This window comes from Argentina silus (assembly GCF_951799395.1).
Source record: "Argentina silus genome assembly, chromosome: Y".
Lineage (NCBI taxonomy): Eukaryota > Metazoa > Chordata > Actinopteri > Argentiniformes > Argentinidae > Argentina > Argentina silus.
Genome location: NC_139654.1, coordinates 32,918,201 through 32,939,421, shown reverse-complemented (window position 1 = coordinate 32,939,421; position 21,221 = coordinate 32,918,201). Strand labels below are relative to the sequence as shown.

Here is a 21,221-nt window from a genome sequence, read left to right as displayed (position 1 = left end):
GCCTCCACATTCATTGGATGGCTCTTAATCATACAGTAAGACAATGGCCCAAAACATACTTCACTAGCAACTTGGGAGTTTTTGGAGCCAAAAAGTGTAAAGTTCTTGGCTGGCTCAGTCAATCTTCAGATTGAAATCCAATTTAACATGCATTTAATTTCCTGATTAACATTTTAGGCAAGAAATACCTCAAAACAAATAACTGAAGATGACTGCAGTAAAGGCGTGGCAGACCATCACCAGACACCTAGTGTCTGGTGGGGTCAATGGGTCGCAGACTTCAGGCAGTTATTGCATGCAAAGGATTGTCGGCCAAATACTACATGCTTAATTTGGACATTTGATAAATCTGTCATCACTTTTGGGTATTCTGAAACAGGGGGACTATGCATAAAAAGTGTTGTAATTTCTGAATGGTGAAACCATTGTACACAAATACCATCAAATAAAAGCTGAACATTTTAGGCTTTAACCTCATAGTGATTGTTTGATTTCAAATCCAAGCTTTTGGAGTGTAGAGCCAAAAGAAGAAAACAATGTTTCACTGTCCCATTACTTACGCAGGGCACTGCATGTGTATGACCTCACCATGTGTCCCAGCCTCATGGCAGGGTTGTTGGCAGTCATCCACAAGAGAGTGGTAGTGTGTAGAGAAGAGAGTATGGCTGCAGATCCTCTCAGCAAGCATATTTTTAATATGTCCCTTTGTTTTTATTTGTTTATTCCTGTAAAGAGCATTTTATTGTATGTACATGTGTAACGGGATCCGTTGTACACAGAGGTGGACGCAGTGTTATGATAAGGGAATGGTCCCGTTTATTTAGATTATTAATTGTTATTCTTCTTAAGTCTCTCTGGCTTTCCAGCCCTCCAAACCCTTGGCGACTTTTCAGTCGACCTTCTCTCGGGTCCCCCTGAAAGCAGAGGCACACACATCTTAAACCATTCGTTAACGAGGCTTCATTTGCAACAGGTGTGCGACAAGCCTCGCTCCCGCACCCTGGCTACGGTCCTGTAGCACCCTCTACAGGCTGAACGCTGCATGTCCCCCCACAATATGCAATGTGCTAGATAAATAAAGTCAGATTAATTCCATGTTAAACTCATCATAAAGTCAGCGAAACAGGCCCTAGTTCAGAGCAGAGACAGATATATTTACCCAGTTCATCCAGAAACACAAGGGAGTGTGTATATCAAGTAGAAAGATTAACTTGAGATGGTATACAAATATATGGAGGCTAACAATACATAAAGCCAACATGTATGAAAATGTAACACAGGATAGAACTATACAGTATAGCAGCTGAATGAAGTCTTAACTGCCAAGGGAGCCCACCTGTCTCATGAGGGTGGACTTCTCGCCCATGTTGGGCCCTGTGACCAGTAAACAGGGGGCCTGTCCTTTCTCCTCCCCCTGGCCCTCCTCCTCACTGCCAGGACAGCCGATGGAGATGTCATTGGGGATGAAGTCATCACCAAAAAAGGTCTTGGTGACACAGTGGTGGCGAATCTTACCTCAAGTACAATGCAGCTCAGTTTTTCTACCATTTTACCTTACACATATGCAGTCTTTTAAAGCTGCATCCCTCTTCTCCTCCAGGCCCTGACGCTCAGAACAGACATTCCAGTAGCGTTTCCAGCCTTTCTTAGTGGACTTCACCTCATACTCCTCTGGAATGTTTCTCTCTGAAACACTGTCAGATAGCGGTTTCGGTAGCGGTTTCGGCCTGTGCCCCAATAGGCCACTTTAGTGTCTTCAGGGACTTGGTGTCAGCTGTTATGGCGGGGGGGGGGGGGGGGCTCTCTTAGAGGCCCCTGTGGGAGTAATAGGTGTATTGGGCTTTGGTTTTGCAAACTTCTCTGCAGGGTGTTTGTGTTTCACAGGCTTGACTGGGCTGTCTGGCTATAACTCTGGTTCACTCCCTCTCCCTCCTCCTCAGCACTACTCACTACCTACTCTTCCTCCTCTTCACTCCTAGCCTGTGCCTTTTCCGGCTTGAATTCCTCGTCTGATCCTTCGCTGTTAGAGGCTATCACAATGCGACGCCGCTTGGGCTTGCTTCCCTGTTCTGCTGCAGCATGAGCCATCCCCTCCTTTTCCTCATCACATTTTTAAAGGGAGACTTGCAAACTTAACGTGCATTTGCAGGTTTAAGAGTAGTTCAAAAAATTTCTAGAACTTCATGATTAAGACATGCAATCCTGCTAAATCAGCAAAAGAGCCACAATTAGCCTGAATTATCATTACTTAGCAGCAAAATCAATAAAACATACACAAACAACTTCATCTACAAGCCCAGAAAAGTTTGGTCACTTTACAAGTTGCACCTATACCTAACTCTGTAATCCCACAAGCAACAACATTGTACATAATCTATTTAACTGGTGAATGTTAATTCATCAGATGGATCCATGCAGACAGGCATCTTAAGTCTCTTTTCAAGGCTGTCAGGCATGGCAAGGTCAGCAAGCTCCATTGCCCTGCGAATCACAGGTTTGCCACGGAAGAACATCCCTCCCATTTTAGCATCACTGCTGTCTGAACCTGAAAAAAAGAGGACAAATGAGAAAGGACATTAAAAGGTAGACGATATGACGACGCAACCCACTACTCCATCTTCCCCGGCGTGGCAGGCCCTGCCCCTGCCCGTGCAGCCCTGCTCTGCCAAGCCTCATATCACCAGTAGAGAGCAGTAGTGTTATTTGGAGCGGACAGAATGCTATGTAATATGCCAGTGATTATAGAAGATTGTCTCTGATATTGCTTTCCTAAAACATACATTTTAGACTTTATGAGTAGATATTGTTTATGTTTTATGAACCTGCTTCCAATATCAACAACATTTTGAACAATGCTGTAAATGTAATCTCAGAAGTTGGTCACACAATCTTTCTACATGCTACAAATAATCATGCTACAAATAAGGCCTTGATGTCTTGAAGTTTATAACATTATTTTCACACTTACTCTCTTCCCTTTTGCTTCATACTGGTTCTTACTCTTTCTGTTGTTATAGATCTGCCTCCTGCAGAATAATTAAGGCACAGCCTCTCTCCATATTTTTAGGTCCTGAAAGTGTTTCTTCTGCCACAGAATATGTGGTGCATCAGTCAGGGACTTTGGTGGTGTTTCATTACAGAGCATGTGATGTCGCCTCTCTGGTAGGATATTTATGATTTCCATGCAGATTCAGTATGTAGAGGGTCAAACACACTGGGCAGCAGCTGTGTACTGTATGCCCTCTCTACTCATCAATTTACAAAAGACAATTTAACAGCATGATTCATAATTACACAGACATAAACCAATGTCATGCACATCATTTTTCACATTGAGGATCTCTGCCAGGGGGAGAATGGCATGAACAAATGGGTCTCTTGGCTAATTACACCAAATTACACCTAACCCATCCAATTAAGTAATTAACTGTTTTGATTCAACAGAGTCTGAGTACATTGCAGCTCCCGAGAGCCAGGCGTGGCTGTTCACACTTCAGTGTCATCTGAAATTAACACATAATATTAGGAACATTAGTGCATCAGCCAATGTCTCAGCATGCTAAATATTTATGTGAAGGTATCCTTTTTGCGTAAAAAATAAGCTTAATTAATAAAGATTAACAGTCTTAGAATCAGTTATCAACATTTATAACTCTAAAGACTATCGATAAACTAATAGTTCACTGTCTATAAATCATCATTAGAAGCCCCCAAAAAGATACATTAGTGTTCTATTATAATTGTCATCTTTCATTGAACAATATTTAAAGAAAAAAGAAACGGAAAGCATGGGTATTGTATGTAAGGTGTTGAGAATGTCGAAAATATGAGGTTCTCTCGAAATTCAACCCCCTCAAAGAGTAGAGTGTAAAGAAGAGAGGACATCCCCTGAGGGCAGCAGCAGCAGGATGAGATCCCCAGAAATGCCTATGCTTCCCCCCCGGGACTCAGGAGGGAAGGCACAGTCACACACCTCCTAGAAACCGAGGGAATAGCCCTCACAGCAATCGGGCTCGGCCAGATACGACTAGCTATAGACAAAGGAGTTGGGGAATAATTAGGGGTAGGATCGGTACTCAAGAAGGTCCAAAGGCCCCTGGAGCATCTAAGCCAAAGTCAGAGACCCCTCCCTTAGGGACCCCTGACTTAAGGCACCAGCTACAAGAACAGAGAAAGAACTTCAACTGCTCAGGCCTACTGACCTGGAGGTCATACTACAAGATCCAGGGCAAGAGCAGAAATTTAACACACTGATGGAGGAAATAATTGAAAGTGAAATTATTACCATACCACCCACCAAACTTGAAGACATAGACCCATACGCCTTCAAGCTGTTTGCTTCTGGTGATGAATGCTGAAGTAAGAAAAGGCAAGTGAATGAATGATGAAATGATTTAATGCTCAAGTGATTGAATATGCTTAATCATATTAATATGCTTAAAAGCCTATTGCTAAGAATAATAATCAGTATGAATATGATAACTGTGTTAATCATTGAAAAATACTATTGGAACTATGTGTAACTTTAATGAAAATAGGTACAGCCTGTTTGGGTGTGGGTGTTGTGCCTGAGTTAACAGGAACCATCTGGCAGAATCAACGGCCAACGGACAAAAAACACCCAGACAAGATCAGCTTTAGACTGTTGATTTATTGTTGTAAGGTACTGTTGCCAGAGACTGCATGCAAAGAGATGTTGTAATACTCTCTCTCGATTTCTGTAAATTTCCAAGTGAAAAGAAGAGAAATAATTGTGGGTTGGGTTTCAACTAATGTGTTGTGCAAAACACTGTGTATTTGTGATAAATGGTTAAAAACACCAATGAGAAGGTTTTTCATTGCACAATGGGTGTTGTAAGGCTTTGAATGGTTGTATAATGTGTGATGTCAATAAATGAGAGGGCAGAAGGAGTAGAGAGAAAACTGAGCATATAAATAGTGATGTTTTAGAGAAGTAGATGGGACCGACCGACTGGATGACAAACATGCTCTGCGTAGCTGTTTTTTCCAATTATTCTTTCGACAATTGGGTGTGGTTATAATTTTCAGATGAGAAAACAGTTTTGCAGAAAGATCTTCAACCTTCACAAAGACACAGACCGAGAATCAAAGATCAAAAGACAATCAAAGATGAAGACGAAGGATTATAGATAACCGGGGGACTAACCATCCCAGGACATGATAGACACAGACTTTGGGGGGGCTAGGTGAGCCAGGCCAGTTTACTTACTTTCTCTCCAACATTTTTTTTATTGTGTTATTCATGTTGAAGTAGAACTGTTAATTTATTTAGTATTTTGAACCAGACTCGCTGCATGCCCTTTCCTGCTGAAATTTTCAATAGATTCCTGAAACCTGTAATTAAAGTGACAACAATCTCGACATTACCTCCTTCTCACCCAGGGGAGATTAGCTCTCCTGAGTGGGGTAAGAAATCTTCTTCTTGTAGAATGTAAAAAGTTAGGATAAAGTATGCATTAAGGTTCTAAAAGGTTACTCTGGCAAGACAAAGCAACAGTTCCCTGGAGCAAAAGTTTACTTGCACCTGAATATATTTCTAGCAACCACATCAACAGACATCTCGCTTAGAGAAGAGCCACCGTTGAACTGGTGTGGCCTCAGATCGTATACTGCTACAGGTCACAGTGGGGTGCGGCTGAGGTGGCAGCAGGAAAGACACTGGGATGAAGGTGGTTAGAGGCTAGACAAATCATCTCGCCATCAGCCTAAAGTTCTGTAAAGAATTAACCTGTTAGATAGAGGGCTGATCTGGGGCCTTGTACTGGGCCTACTGGGAGACAAAGGGGAATAGAAAATGATATTGGTACAAGTGTGTGGCATAACTGTATGATCACACATAGACAGGACTTTAAAAAGGTTAACGTCGTCCCCAGGCTATTGTGCACAGTGCACATAAGCCTGGAATAACAATGACTAAAATCTGGCCTTAGTGGGAGTACATTTACTGAGTGAAGTATTAGTTATTATTTGATTTCAGCAAGTCACACGGCTGCAAGGCGTAGCTCCGAATCAGAAACGTGTGGTGTGCAACCACTGGGGGGGAAGTGCTGTGGGAGATGATTGACGTGAAGTAAAGCCAATGGCTATGCGCTGTCCGTTTTTGTCCGCTATTGGCTTAATGAAGGCCAACTTTGACACGTTGGTCCACCAGACCTTTCGCGCATTTCGGCAGAAGTGTCTGGGAACGAGACTACATACCAGTGTCAGGTAGAAAATGTCAGGTTGAAATGTCAGTATTAAAACAGCCTTGCTCACATGCAACAGACAATATTGGCATGCAAATATCAAAGATTATGCATCTAAATTTACAGATTAATGAGAATTCAACACAAATGTCGATTTAAATCATGTTTAATTAAAATGGTAATGGGTTTAAGTTTGGCGTAATTGAATGGCTCCACTCTGTAATTGAATGGCTCCACCTGCCTGAAGTTTAAACAACATAAAATACTAAAAAACATAAGCAGGGAGCCCAGAACTATCACTTAAACACCTTTTTCAGTGCAGGGACGAAATTACTTTTGCATCCTGGATCAGACAGAGGTCATTCTAGCATTATGTGAATTTAAGACTAAGTGTCCGCGGTAATTGCCCCAGTACTTGCTTTAACAGGGCGACCCTCCCAGTGTCCCCCTGCACTGAAGAATTACTTTGCATCCTAGATCAGACGGGGGGCCATTCTAGTGTTATTTGACCTCAACTATTCACTGTTACCCATGTATCACAGCGACCTCTCCGCTGCCCTTCTCATCTGTATTATAGGGCAGCGTCTTCTAAATGCAACAGCCCTTTCAAGATTCTTGACTCTAAGCTCGTCAGCAACTATACATTACATTACATTTTACATTTAACCAAAGCGACTTACAATAAATAAATTTGTTGAAGTAAGTGAATCATCTATTCGTCAGTCATCATAAGATAAAGTAATCAATGCTCAGAACAGTATCAATGCTCAGACCAGTCACAATGCTAGAAGAATTTTTTCGATTTGTTTTTTTTTTATTAACAGGAGAGAAACTTGTACAGGGGGGTAGTGTAGATGAAGAGGTCTTTAGGAGGGACAGTTAAGATGTAGCCTGAAGAGATGGGTCTTAAATCTACAGTGGAAGATTGGTAGTGACTCTGCAGTCATGACAGCAGTGGGAAGCTCATTCCACCAGTGGGGTGCCAGGACAGTGAAAAGCCGTGACCGAGTAGTGCGGCTGCTGCATCCATGTAGAGGCGGCGGTGCCAGACGGCCAGCCGAGGTGGAAGAGCGGAGTGATCAGGCAGGGGTTTGGGGGCTGACCATTGCTGCAAGTAGGGAGGAGCTGTTCCCTTTGCTGCCCGGTAGGCAAGCACCAGGGTCTTGAATCTGATGCGAGCCGCTACCGGGAGCCAGTGAAGGGTGCGGAGGAGGGGAGTGACATGGGAGAATTTGGGGAGATTGAACACCAGACGGGCGGCAGTGTTCTGGATGAGCTGCAGAGGCCTGATGGTGGAGGCGGGGAGACCGGCCAAGAGTGCGTTGCAGTAGTCAAGGCGAGAGATCACAAGTGTTTGGACCAAAAGTTGTGCTGCTTCTCTGGTGAGGAATGGACGTATCCTTCTGATGTTGCGTGCTGTCGCTGTGATCTTCGCCACACAGGATAAGTGGTTGTCAAGGATCACCCCAAGGATCACCCCAAGGCTGTATGGGAGGAGGTCACAGTAGAGTTCTCTACTGTGATGGAGAAGTCTTGGAGAGGGCAGGCTTTCCCTGGGAGGAAGAGCAGCTCAGTCTTGTTAAGGTTGAGCTTGAGGTGGTGGGCTGACATCCAAGCAGAAATGTCTGCAAGACACGCAGAGACACGTGTTGCCACCTGTGAATCAGAAGGGGGGGAAAGAGAGAAAGAGTTGAGTGTCATCTGCGTAGCTGTGGTAGGAGAAACCATGTGAGGAAATTACAGAGCCAAGAGATTTGGTATAGAGGGAGAACAGTAAGGGCCCTAGGACAGAGCCCTGGGGGACCCCAGTGGTGAAGGAGCACTGTCCTCTCCACATCACCTGGTAAGAGCGATCGGCCAGGTCGGATGCAAATCAGGAGAGTGCAGAGCCAGAGATGCCCAATTCTGAGAGGGTGGAGAGAAGGATCGGGTGGTTTACTGTGTCGAATGCAGTGGACAGGTCCAGAAGAATGAGAACAGAGGAGAGGGAGGAAGCTCGAGCAGAGTGGAGGGCCTCCGTGATAGCAAGGAGAGCAGCCTCAGTAGAGTGCCAAGCCTTAAAGCCAGATTGGTGAGGGTCAAGGAGGTTGTTTAGAAGGAGGTAGTTAGACAGTTGGTTAGAGACAGCACGTTCAAGGGTTTTAGATAAGAAGGAGAGAAGGGATACCGGTTTGTAGTTATGGACAGCAGACAGGTCAAAAGTTGGTTTCTTGAGACTTGAGGCTTGACTCTGGCTGTCTTGAAGGCAGCTGGGACAGATCCTGTGGATAGAGAGGAATTGATTAAGGTGGTAGGAAACGGAAGGAGGTCTTTGGAGATGGATTGGAGAAAGGGGGAGGGGATAGGATCGAGGGAGCAGGTGGTTGCCCGCTTGGATGTGACCAGTTTTAGAACATCATCAGGGGAGAGGGGGGAAAAATCTGATAAACCAGAGACCGGGTGTAGCACAGTGGGTTTGGGAGGAAAGGTAGCAGTGTTGGTGAGAGGTAGAGGGAAAGAGCTGCTAATGTCATCAACCTTCTTTTCAAAGTAGGTGACAAAGTCATCCGCAGACAGGGAGGAGGGGGGGAGGGGGAGGAGGTGGGTTGAGGAGTGAGGAAAATGTGGAGAACAGTTTCCTTGGGTCAGAGGCAGAGGATTGGATTTTGGAATGGTAGTAAGAAGCTTTAGCAGCTGATGCAGATGAGGTGTAGTTGAGGAGGAGAGAGAGATAAGGATCATCACGGAGGCCAGTTTTTCTCCATTTCCTCTCAGCTGCCCTATTTTACAAGCCTGCAGGGTTTCAGACAGCCAGGGAGCGCGTGGAGAGGATGAGGAAAGAGAGGAGGGTGGAGGAGGCTGCATCAGTGGATAGAAGGGAGAAGGATTCAACAGAGGGTAGGGCGGATAAGACAGAGGAAGAGAGAGCGGTGAGTGAGAGGGTGCGCAGGTTGCGACGAGAGGATACAGTGTGGGTAGAGACTGACAGGGAGGGGGAGGATTTGAGAGGAAGGGAGAAGGATACAAAATGATGACCATGAGGGGTAACAGTAAGGTTGGAGGTATGGGAGGATCTGGTGAAGACAAGGTCGAGCTGATTGCCCGCCTTATGAGTCGGAGGAGAGTGGGACAGGGTAAGGCCGAAGGAGGAGAGAAGGTCAAATGCTCCCGACGAGTGAAGCTTCTCCGACTGGATGTTGAAGTCACCTAGTAGTGTGAGCGGTGTGCCGTCCTCAGGGAAGAAGCTGAGAAGGACATCCATCTCATCTAAGAAGTGGCCAAGCTGACCTGGTGGACGATAGATAACAACAATGTGAAGTTTGACAGGGGAGGTGACAGAAACAGCATGGAATTCGAAGGTGGATATGGACAGGTGTGACAGGGGAAGGACATTATGTGACCACTTAGGCAAGATGAGGAGTCCTGTGCCTCCTCCTCGACCAGAGAGTCTAGGGGAATGAGAAAAGGAGTAGGCATCAGAGAGGGCTGCCGGAGTAGCTTTGTTAATCCATGTCTCTGTGAGGGCCAGGAAGTGGAAGGACATGAAGCAGGCATAGGCTGAGATAGCCTCTGCTTTCCGGACCACTGACTGGCAGTTCCAAAGTCCTCCCGTGGTCAGTTGAGCATGGTGGGTAGATTAGATTGGAAGGGTTGTGAGTGGGGATGTAGCATCGATGTGTCCTCCTGATGGATGAAATAACAGGAATGGGGAGGAAGCACATTGTGATATTTGCCGGTATAGAGAGAGAGGGTTTGTGGGAAATACAACATGTAGGTAGCACTCAGTACACTCAGAGTAGTGAAAAAACAAAGTAGTTGAATAAAAATACTTCGTAGTTTGGCCTTCCTCGATGGACTCCACAGATTGACTCCTTCGTCTTCTTGTCAGGAGGCTGTCGCAGAAGCTGTCGCTCTGTGATCGTCACAATATAAATACAGATTCTGTGATTGCTGATGACTAGCAGGGTAGCAGCCCCTCCTGTAGTGGAATTCCAAGTTAAAATACTTTGAAATAAAATGCCAAAGACTAGAGCTGATGGTTTATCCAGAGACTTTTATTCACAAGTAATAAAAGTCATTCACATTTGCAAAGGCGACCCCGTTGTTCTTTCAGCCCACCATTTTATACTTTCAAATATAGGTTACCTCCCTCATATGCAAATCACTTATATCCACCAATATCATTCGTCTCCTACATCTCGTCATGGCCTGGTTTCCCCTCCCATTTCTAAAGACAGTTCTCGCGTTACTTCATATTGGCGAACTTCATATTGGCGATGAGCTCATTGGGTTTATTACTGTGATTCTGGTGCCTGGCACGGTTGACCTTATCTTCACTTACCAATCGCAGTGTTTATTAGGGTTTTAATAAATCTTCACACCTTCTCTCCCTTATCCTGTTTTTCTCACAGAATAAGTGTATCTTGTTTCCATATTCTGCTCTCAGCTTGTTTGTCCTGTACACTTGGAATGTTCACAACTGGTCAAATTTATATCCGCTTCTCTTTTCTATTTACCATATCCTGCTTTCCCATGCCCTGGTCATCTGTTTTCTCCAACCTTTGCTCCCTCCTCGTAACCTTTAAAACATCTCCACTACTCTCCCCTCACAAATCAACCACTTGCCATCCTGGTCTTAATTCTCTCTCTACCTTTCCTTTGTGGAATTAGGAATCTTTATTTTCTATAGAAATTTACCATACTCCCACCTGACGATCAGTTAACAACCAGACAGATTTCACCACTCACTCAATCCCAAATGTATTAGTCCTGGTCCAAGGTGAGCAGGGGTTAAATACCTTGCAGGATAGTGTCAGGCCCTCCCACTGGAGATTGATAGCACTTCACAGCAATTGACTTCAAACAGCTGGCACAAACCAGCATCTGGTCATAGATTTTCCCTCTGTGATTAACATTGGTTTATAGGCATCGTCCGTGGTCGGCATTGCAAATAGCAGGATATGGAAGAGAATGGGATACAATGCAACTATTAGTTGAGAATTACAATGGAGTTCCCCTGCTACCTCTCTCAAAATATTTTAATAATAATTTCTCAAAATATTATTCCCAAATTTGTTAGGCTATTGCATTAGGCTACACTCCTAGCTCTCCACTTTGCACCCAATTATGATGTGTTTGATGACATCACCTCTAAACTTATAAAAATTAGGCCAATTAGTGTAATTTCTTAATGTCCCATCTGAATTGCAATACCCATCATACACCCAAGTTTTATCAAAATTGTCCCAGTTGTGTCGGAGAAAAGCTTGTGACATACGAACGGACAGAGAGCGAATCATAATCCCCTCTCTGATAAGAAATAAAAAGCCGGAAGGTTCACTTGCATCCTGTCCCGTCCGCATTCTGTGCATAAAAAATAATGCAGGATTTCCAATGCAGGAACGGTAGAGCTGTGAACATCATGTATTTATTCATAATATATGGTACTCCTTAACTCCTAACTACATGCAAGCAACCCAATCTGATACCTATGACTAACTATTTAGAGTAACTTCAAAGCATCCAATTGTCTAAACGTGTTAAACACCGTCCAGAAGAACTAAACAAGGCCTATTCATTTGTTGGCACTGAGTCACACAGCTCCTGCAAGTACAGGAACATTAAGCCATTTCTAACCTAGTCACCTACAACATGCATTAAATGAAAAGACTGCACAATGTCTCTATAAGAACACGCTGCTATCTACTGATTAGCACCTCTCGTTTAATAGACTAGCTCTGATGTTACCACTGAACTGCGCCCAGCATAATCAAACCCAGAACCCACCGTTACATTGTTGAAGCTAGAAAACACCAACCACTTGCACGTCAGACTCTAAATAAAAACGTTGATGCAAGAATTATAGAATGAATCAAATGAGGCTTTAATAATACTGTAAACTTATACAATTATTACAAGGCAATTCATCAAAGAAAAATGTCATATTCTATCCTCAAGGTAAATGATAGATAGAGAGAGAGGTTGAAAGGGAGAGAGAAATAAAGACAGACCACATGATCCGTTAATGTACTACAACAACACCCTGGGACCTCTGACCAGGACACAAAGAAGAAGAGAAAGAATCTGTGCTCTACTTCTGTTTTATCTTTATTTTTTTTATATATATCTTACTACGGTAATTAAATAAAGAGCTTTTTGCAAGGGAACCAATCAGACCTCCATCCTAGTCATATGACGCCTCAGCATCAACACATTGTAAACATAATATTGATCAAGATGTTTGGAATGGTCTGATCAGATAGGCTCCTTACAACAGCTCAAGGTAAAATTGAAATACGATCAAGTCATCAGAAAGGATACAAAAGAGAAGCAAAGGGAACAGATCGTTCTAAAAATATAGATAAAAAAGCATAATCGAAGATTACATTTTAATAATATCAGATTTAACTTTCCCATAGGTAAGGAGAAACATGTCACTGCATGTTAAAAATTAGCTACCCCCTTCCTGAGAGAAAGCCTTTTAAACAAACAATGAGTTAAACAAATGAGTTTGGACAACTAGTCTGTCCTTGCAATCAGATACCAAATCAGCCATATGTGACTGCAACCATTTCAATGTTTTATTATCAGCAATGTTGCAGCGGGAAATAGGCTGAAAGAACAATATATGTGCCTAGGAACAATTCCGTAGGCTTGGCAGTTGTAACTTTCAAAGTATCAAAAGCAAAATCAAAAGAAAATGACAAATGAAAAGTGCAAAAATTTAGTTTTAAACAGATAACAAAGGTAACAAAGGTTTGAGATAAACATAACATATGTGCTGTGAAAAGTACAATGTTGACAGAATTTGTGTTGTGTTGTTTAGTTCCATAAACATATATGTTTGCTAAATTGATTTGCCATTTTGCAATCCGTGCAAATGCTATGTGAAGTTTAACATTAGGCCGTCATCCTATTCACACCCCTTGCTTCTATGAAACATAAACAAAGCAAATATAGCTGCAGTGACACAGGGTCACCACTGGTCTGTCTGAAGAGGCAGATAACAAGCTGCAACAGAATTGAATGTTTGTACTATTATTATTATAATAATAATAATAATAATAATAATAATAATAATAATAATAATAATAATAATTATTATTATTATTATTATTATTATTATTATTATTATTACTACTACTACTAATAATAATAATAGTAATAATACATTAATTTATAGAGCACATGTTCGTACAGAGACTGCAGCTCAAAGTGCTGTACATAAAAATCTGAGAAACAATAGTACAGTAGAAGAAAAGTGCAATAGGAAAAAATAAATAAACAGCAGTAGCCTACATGTCAACATGATACAAGCAATGGTAATAGATAATTAAAGCACCATTCAAGTAAAACCCAAGCAATACGGAAAATAGTGAAATAGAAAGCCGGAGATAATAAAATTAAATTCCGTTCTATTCGATTCACATTGATTTGTATAGCCCTTAATCACTGTTACAGTCTAAAACGGTTTCATAATGCCCAAATATGAAAGACAATAAGTGATGGCACACGACACCCCCCAACCTTAGACCCTCGCAGAGGACAAGGACAAACTCCCATATAAAACCTTACAGGAAAAATAAAAAATGGAAGAAACCTTTGGAGGGGCTACTCAGAAAGGGATCCCCCTACCAGGACGGTCAGGTATGCAATAGATGTCGAGTTTGGGCAGGCAGAAAGTACAGTATACAAATTGTCATGATGAGTGTGGGACATCCCGATCTGACGTGACGTCACAGCAGACAGCAACTCATTCAGTGCCACCCTGGGGGCGGGGGGGCCACGCAGACGCCAACACTATCCAGCTGCAACCTGGAAACATGGAAGCACTCGTACATTAGACAGAAAGACAGACATGACCAGCATTAGTGGATAGTATCATATAGAATTTTAACAGAAAATAGATAGATATGATCATTTATTTACACAGGATACAGTGTCATCAAGATAACAGTACAGCAAATGTATATGATAGACAATGTGTCTGAGTGTATGTGGAATCGGGGATGTGGAACTTGGGATTGGTGCCAGGTTTGGGTCTTGGAGCTGGGGACTCTGGGGTTGGTGCTGAGTTTGGTGTTGGGTCTCGGGGCTGGAACCTCGGGTTGGTGCTGGAACTGGATCCTGTGGCTGGGAGTTGGGGTTAGGTGCTGGGTCTGGAAACAACCTGGGCGGTGGCTGGTGTGTTGGTGATCTGCAAAGGTAGGATAGTGGGAGTAGGGGCGATAGTGGGTATTGGCCTGCACAGACAAAGTAAATAACTCAAAGATGAGTAAAATGTATGAAAACTAAAGCTTGCTTAATAGATCACATTTTAGCAGGTGTCAAAATATGTAACATGCTTAACAACATAACAAACAGGAAACAGAATATGCCCCATCTGTGGTCTAAAGCCACTTAATGAAAGACTCAGGGAAACCCTGCAAGAGACTACACTCACCGGCCACTTTATTAGGTACACCTGTTCAACTGCTCGTGAACACAAATATCTAATGGTGTGGGGGATATTTTCTTGGCACACTTTGGGCCCCTTAGTACCAATTGAGCATCGTTTAAACGCCACAGCCTACCTGAGTATTGTTGCTGACCATGTCCATCCCTTTATGACCACAGTTTACCCATCTCCTGATGGCTACTTCCAGCAGAATAACGCGCCATGTCACAAAGCTCACATCATCTCAAACTGGTTTCTTGAACATGACAATGAGTTCACTGTACTCCAATGGCCTCCACAGTCACCAGATCTCAATCCAATAGAGCACCTTTGGGATGTGGTGGAACGGGAGATTCGCATCATGCATGTGCAGCCGACAAATCTGCAGCAATGATGCTATCAGGTCAACATGGAGCAAAATCTCTGAGGAATGTTTCCAGCACCTTGTTGAATCTATGCCACAAAGAATTAAGGCAGTTCTGAAGGCAAAAGGGGTCCAAAACCGGAACTAGCAAGGTGTACCTAATAAAGTGGCCGGTGAGTGTATATATGGCAGTGTCAATACACCTACTCTTGTAGATCGCGTCACTCACTGGCCCAGCAGCCCACAGATCGACCAGCCCATTCATCAGCCCACGAAAACATTTGCATGAACATAAGCTCAGACGTAATACAGTTATAATCAAACAAGAATCAACATCACAGGTACATTAGTTAGTGAGATAATGCAACAGAAAGAACAGAAATTCACAATTACCAGTCCCGCAGCCCACAGATTGTGCAGCTCACCAGCCCTGCAGCCCACAGATCGACCAGCCCTGTCTGTTGAAGTGTTAAGCAGCATCGAGTTTTAATTGGCTACAATGTAAACTCCTTCTGGCAGGCAGGCAGTATGATAACGCAAAATGTAGCAGAAAGAATGTATGTGTGGAGGATATTCATTTGACAGTTAGGATTCATATCTCTTCACACTCATTTCATTTAGTCCTGCCCATTCCTCTCTGATGAGGGACGATCATAGACATACAAATTATTAATTGGGGAGCATGGACACTCTTTGCCACACCCCTCCTGTGTGAAGACCTTGACATACCTTGACGTATTATGTGACATGGGGAGTGGGATGGTTGACCTTGTGGACCGAATTAGTATTAATCTCAGCAATGCACTGCTTTCCAGTGCACCAATGAACACTTTCTCCTCCCCTCCTCTCCTTTTTTGTATTTCTCTAGCTTTGGGTGATGATAGCATGTCTAATTTGGCTCGTCAATTTGCCTTCATTTTTGACAAAATAAGACAGACATAAATCTCACCTCTTTACACCATCTCTCTGTGGTATACAGTAGGTCAGAGTTTGAAAGGTTGCCACTTGTGTGACGATGTTGCCGGCGTATCGCGATGGCAGTAGGGAGTCAGCTCGACTATTTGACATGTTTTAATTCAGTTAATTCACCTCAGTATAACCACTAGGAGGCATCGTTGAGCAATTCTAATATGTACAGTATAATATTCATATACACTCACCTAACGCTTTATTAGGAACACCTGTACACCTTCTCATGGTGGAGGTGGTGTAATAGTGTGGGGAATGTTTTCTTGGCACACTTACCAATCAATCATCGCTTGAATGCCACAGCCTATTTGAGTATTGTTGCTGACCATGTACATCCCATCATGGCCACAATTTACCCATCTTCTAATGGCTACTTCCAGCATGATAATGCATCATGTCACAAAGCAAAAGTCGTCTCAAACTGGTTTCATGAACATGACAATGAGTTCAGTGTTCTTCAGTGGCCTTCCCAGTCACTGGATCTGAATCCAATAGAACACCTTTGGGATGTGATAGAACGGGAGATTTACAGCTGCACCTGAAAAATCTGCAGGAATTGCTTGATGCAATCATGTCATCATGGACCAGAATCTCAAAGGAATGTTTACAACATCTTGTGGAATCAATGCCACGAAGAATTTAGGCTGTTTTGAGAGCAAAGGGAGTGGCCTATGTTACACAGAGACGTTTGGGTGGAACCAATGACGGCACAGAGAGCGGAGAATAACGGTTTTGCTAAAAGGCGTATTTAATAATAATAAAATAGAAAGGGGATAAGGGAAGGGGAAGAGTAGGGTAATCCAGAGAGTAGTCAAGGGCCAGTCCAGGGTCGGCAGGGGGAGATCCAGTAACAGGGGAGGAGAAGGAACCGTGGGAACTGGGAGGGGGCGAGGTCCATGGGACAGGGGTAGAGGGTCAAGGAGACGAAGGGGCTAGGTCTGTGGCACTGGAGTGGAGTTCAGGCAGGGTTTATGTAGGGTGCTGATTGGGGATGGGTCGCAGGTGTGCTGATTGGGGATCGGGTCCAGGTGCGCTGTCGACTGGTAGGAGGACGCTCCAGAGATGACCGCTGCGGCCTCGAGGTGGTGCCAGAGGGTTGGTTAGGAGGGGGAACCGTAACACCCTACCCAGTATTAGTATAGTGTTCCTAATAAAGTGTTCAGTGAGTGTATAGGGTACAGTACAGTCCTAGAAATGTTGTCACAGTTCTATGACTTGTGAAGCATCAGAGAACATGCAATAAAGTTCAACAATACTCTGACGGAATTACCTGCTTTTATTCCTCACATTCAAAACGTGAATGTGCAGTAGATGCCTGACACAAAGACAAGGGAGTCTATCTGTGGGAGTCCATCGAGGAAGGCCTGAGAGAAGGGCCAGACTACTAAGTATTTGTTTTCGCTACCCTTGTGTGTATTTAGTGCTGCCTGCATCTCATATTGCCTTGCAAAACCCTCTAACTCTATACCAAACTCTGTAACTACCACAATGTGCTTTCTCCCCATTCCTGTTATTTCATCATCGCTCAGGACACATACATTTACATTTTTTACATTTAGCAGACGCTTTTATCCAAAGCGACTTACAACAGGTACATTTGTCTAAAGTAAGTGAATCATCTATACATCAGTCATCATAAGAAAAACTCTATGCGAGGACCAGGTGCCATTGGCAGACACAATGCTAGAAAGAAGGAAAAAATATATCTATGTATATTATTATTATTAACAGTAGAGGAACTGTACACAGGGGTAGTGGGGGGTGAAGAGGTCTTTAGGAGGGACAGTCAAGATGTAGCCTGAAGAGATGGGTCTTCAGTCTACAGCGGAAGGTAGGTAGTGACTGTGCAATCCTGACAGCAGTGGAAAGCTCGTTCCACCACAGGGGTGCAAAGACAGTGAAAAGGAGTGACTGAACAGCGCGACCACTGCATCCTCATAGAGGCGGCGGTGCCAGGCGGCCAGCCGAGGTGGAAGAACGGAGTGATCAGGCAGGGGTTTGGGGGCTGACCATTGCTTGCAAGTAGGGAGGGGCAAGTTTTAGTTTTTCATTAGGGGAGATTGGGGAAAGATCTGATAAACGAAAGACCAAGGGTAGCGCAGTGGGTTTGGGAGGAGTGGTTGCAGTGTTGGCAAGAGGTTGAGTGAAGGAGCTGCTAATGTCTTTTTTTTTAAGTAGGTGACAAAGTCATCTGCAGACAGGGGGGAAAGGAGGTGGGTTGAGGAGTGAGGAAAATGTGGACAACAGTTTCCTTGGGTCAGAGGCAGAGGGTTGAATTTTTGAATGGTAGTAAGAAGCTTTAGCAGCTGATGCAGAGGAGGTATAGTTGAGGAGGAGAGGGACATGAAGCAGGCATAGGCTGAGATAGCCTCTGCTTTCCGGACCACTGACTGGCAGTTCCAAAGTCCTCCTGCGACAGCGAGGTCGTGGCCAGTTGAGCATGGTGGGTAGACTAGATTAGATGGGTTGCGAGGGGGAGGTATAGCGTCTGTGTCCTCCTGAAGGAAGAAATAACAGGAATGGGGAGAAAGCACATTGTGGTAGTTACAGGTATAGAGTTAGAGGGTTTGTAGGCAATATGAGATGCAGGTAGCGCTAAATACACTCGAGTCGCGAAAAAAAAATAAAAAAACGTAGTCGTCTGGCCCCTCTCTCAGGCCTTCCTCGATGGACTCCCGCAGATTGACTCCCTCTTCTTTGTCGCAGAGGCTGTTGCTCTTAGACAGTCAGGATAGAAGTACAGATTCTGTAATTGCAGATGACCTAGCAGGGTTGCAGGCCCTCCCACCTAACAATCAGTTAAAGACCAGCTAGTGGGGAACACAGAGTTCCCCACTGAATCAAAATGTACTTTGTTGCAGTGAGTTGCTGCCAGCCACTGGAGTAGTTAGCAAAGTTTTCAGCCCCTCCCACTGGAAATTGACAGCAATTGGCTTCAAGCACAATTCAAGATTCAAGATTCAAGATTCAAGATTTCTTTATTTGTCACGTGCATACAAGTATACAGTGAAATGCAAAAGTGACAGTGCCACAGAGTAGTGCAACAACACAATAAGTTTTAAAATACAATAAAATAAAAATAGAAGTACTAAAAAATATACAGTATGGACAGTATAAACAGTATAAACAATATGAACAGTATAGCCAGTAAGCAATATAAATAGCAGATGGATGATTATGTGTGTGCATATGTGTTAGAATGACAGTGCATGTGTGAGTGACTTGAGGGGGGCACTGGTGGGGTCATCGTTGACAATTCTGATGGCATGGGGGAAGAAACTCAGTCTTAGCCTCTCTGTTTTTGCTGCATGACAGCGGAGGCGTTTTCCTGACGGCAGCGGCTGGAACAGTCCATGTTTCGGGTGGTGAGGGTCCTTCATAATCCTGTATGCTCTGGTCCTACACCTCCTGGTGTACAGGACATGGAGAGGGGGGGTTGGAGCTCCCATGGTCTTTTCTGCCAGGCGTACCACCCTTTGCAGAGTTCGCCTGTCCTGGGCCGTGCTGTTACCGTACCAGACGGTGATGTTGCCAGCCAGGATGCTCTCCACAGCTCCAGAGTAGAAGGACTGAAGGATCCTCCGGGAGACTCTGAATTTCCTCAGTTGCCTGAGATGGAACAGGCGCTGCCTTGCCTTTCCCACCAGAGAACTGATGTGGGTAGTCCAGGTCAGGTCTTCTGAGATGTGGACTCCCAGGTATTTAAAACTGCTCACCCTGTCCACAGCAGTCCCTCCGATGTCCAGCGGTGTGTAGGCCCTTAGTTGTGCTCTCCTGAAGTCCACAATCAGCTCTTTTGTCTTGGAGACATTCAGGATGAGACTGTTCTCCTGACACCAGAGTGACAGGTCCGCCACCTCGTCCAGGTAGCCTTTCTCATTGTTATCTGAGATCAGCCCCACCACGACCGTGTCGTCCGCAAACTTGATGATGGAGTTTTCGCTGGACTTAGCCACACAGTCGTGGGTGTACAGGGAGTAGAGGAGGGGACTAAGGACACAGCCCTGGGGGGACCCTGTGCTCAGTGTGAGTGAGCTGGAGGTGTGTCTACCCACCCTGACCACCTGTGGCCTGGCCGTCAGAAAGTCCAGGATCCAGGCACACAGGGGAATGTTCAGTCCTAGACCAATCATCTTATCAGCCAGTCTGGTGGGGACTATGGTGTTGAACGCTGAGCTATAGTCTATAAACAGCATTCTCACATAGCCCCCCTTCTGCCTGTCCAGGTGGGAGAGAGTGGTGTGGAGGACCTGGGAAACTGCATCGTCTGTAGATCTGTTTGGTCTATATGCGAACTGCAGTGGGTCCAGGGTCGGAGGGAGGGAGGAGCAGATGTAATCCTTAATCAGCCTCTCGAAGCACTTCATGACCACTGAGGTTAGAGCCACGGGTCTGTAGTCATTCAAGCAGGCTGGGGAGGTGATCTTGGGCACAGGGACGATAGATGATCTTTTAAAACAGGTGGGAACTACTGAATTAGCCAGTGAAAGGTTGAAAATAGTGGTGAACACAGGAGCTAGCTGGTTAGCACAGGTCTTAAGTACTCTCCCAGGTATGCCATCCGGGCCAGCAGCCTTCCTAGTGTTCACCTTCAGCAGAGCCCTCCTCACGTCGTGTTCCGTCACGGAGAGTGCTTGCTCTGCCCCAGCGTGTGAACTCCCATCAGCCGCGCTAGCCAGCGCTCTGACGTTGTTGTTGTTAGCCGGCGCGCTAGCGGTGGTGTTGCCAGCCTCAAACCGTGCATAAAAAGAGTTCAGGTCTTCAGCTAGGGAGGCATCTGCACTTCCGGTTGAGGAGGGTGTGTGCCGGTAATCCGTAATAGATCGTAGTCCTCGCCATAGTCCCCTGGTGTCGTTGCTCTCCATCTGCGCCTGCATTCTGTCTGCGTATCTCCTCTTGGCGGCTTTCACCGCCCTCCGCAGTTTGTAGGACTCCGCTTTATACTCCTCCATGCTGCCGGATGCCAGCCCGGAGTTGTAAGCGGCGGTGCGAGCCCTCAGAGCGGCACGGATGGAGCTGTCGACCCAGGGTTTCTGGTTGGGGTAGATCTTTACCGTTGTCGTTGGTACGATGTTATCGGCTAATGTAGAGATGAAGTCCAAGACGGTCTCTGTAAACTCGCTGACATCGCTGGAACTTGATTGAAACATATCCCAGTCGACGTCACTCAGCGCGTCTTGTAGCGCGGCCTCTGATTGGTCGGACCACCGCTTTCCCTCCCTTTTCACGACCGCTACCTGTTGGATCCTCTGTTTGTAAACAGGCA

General features: G+C 44.7%; 1 protein-coding gene across 1 annotated transcript in view; it reads left to right on the top strand.

Moving 5' to 3' along the window:
• LOC310823572 (F-box only protein 11-like) overlaps nucleotides 1–21,221 on the top strand; it is a 274,469-nt gene that overhangs the window by 59,375 nt on the left and 193,873 nt on the right. The gene's annotated exons all lie outside the window — the stretch shown is intronic.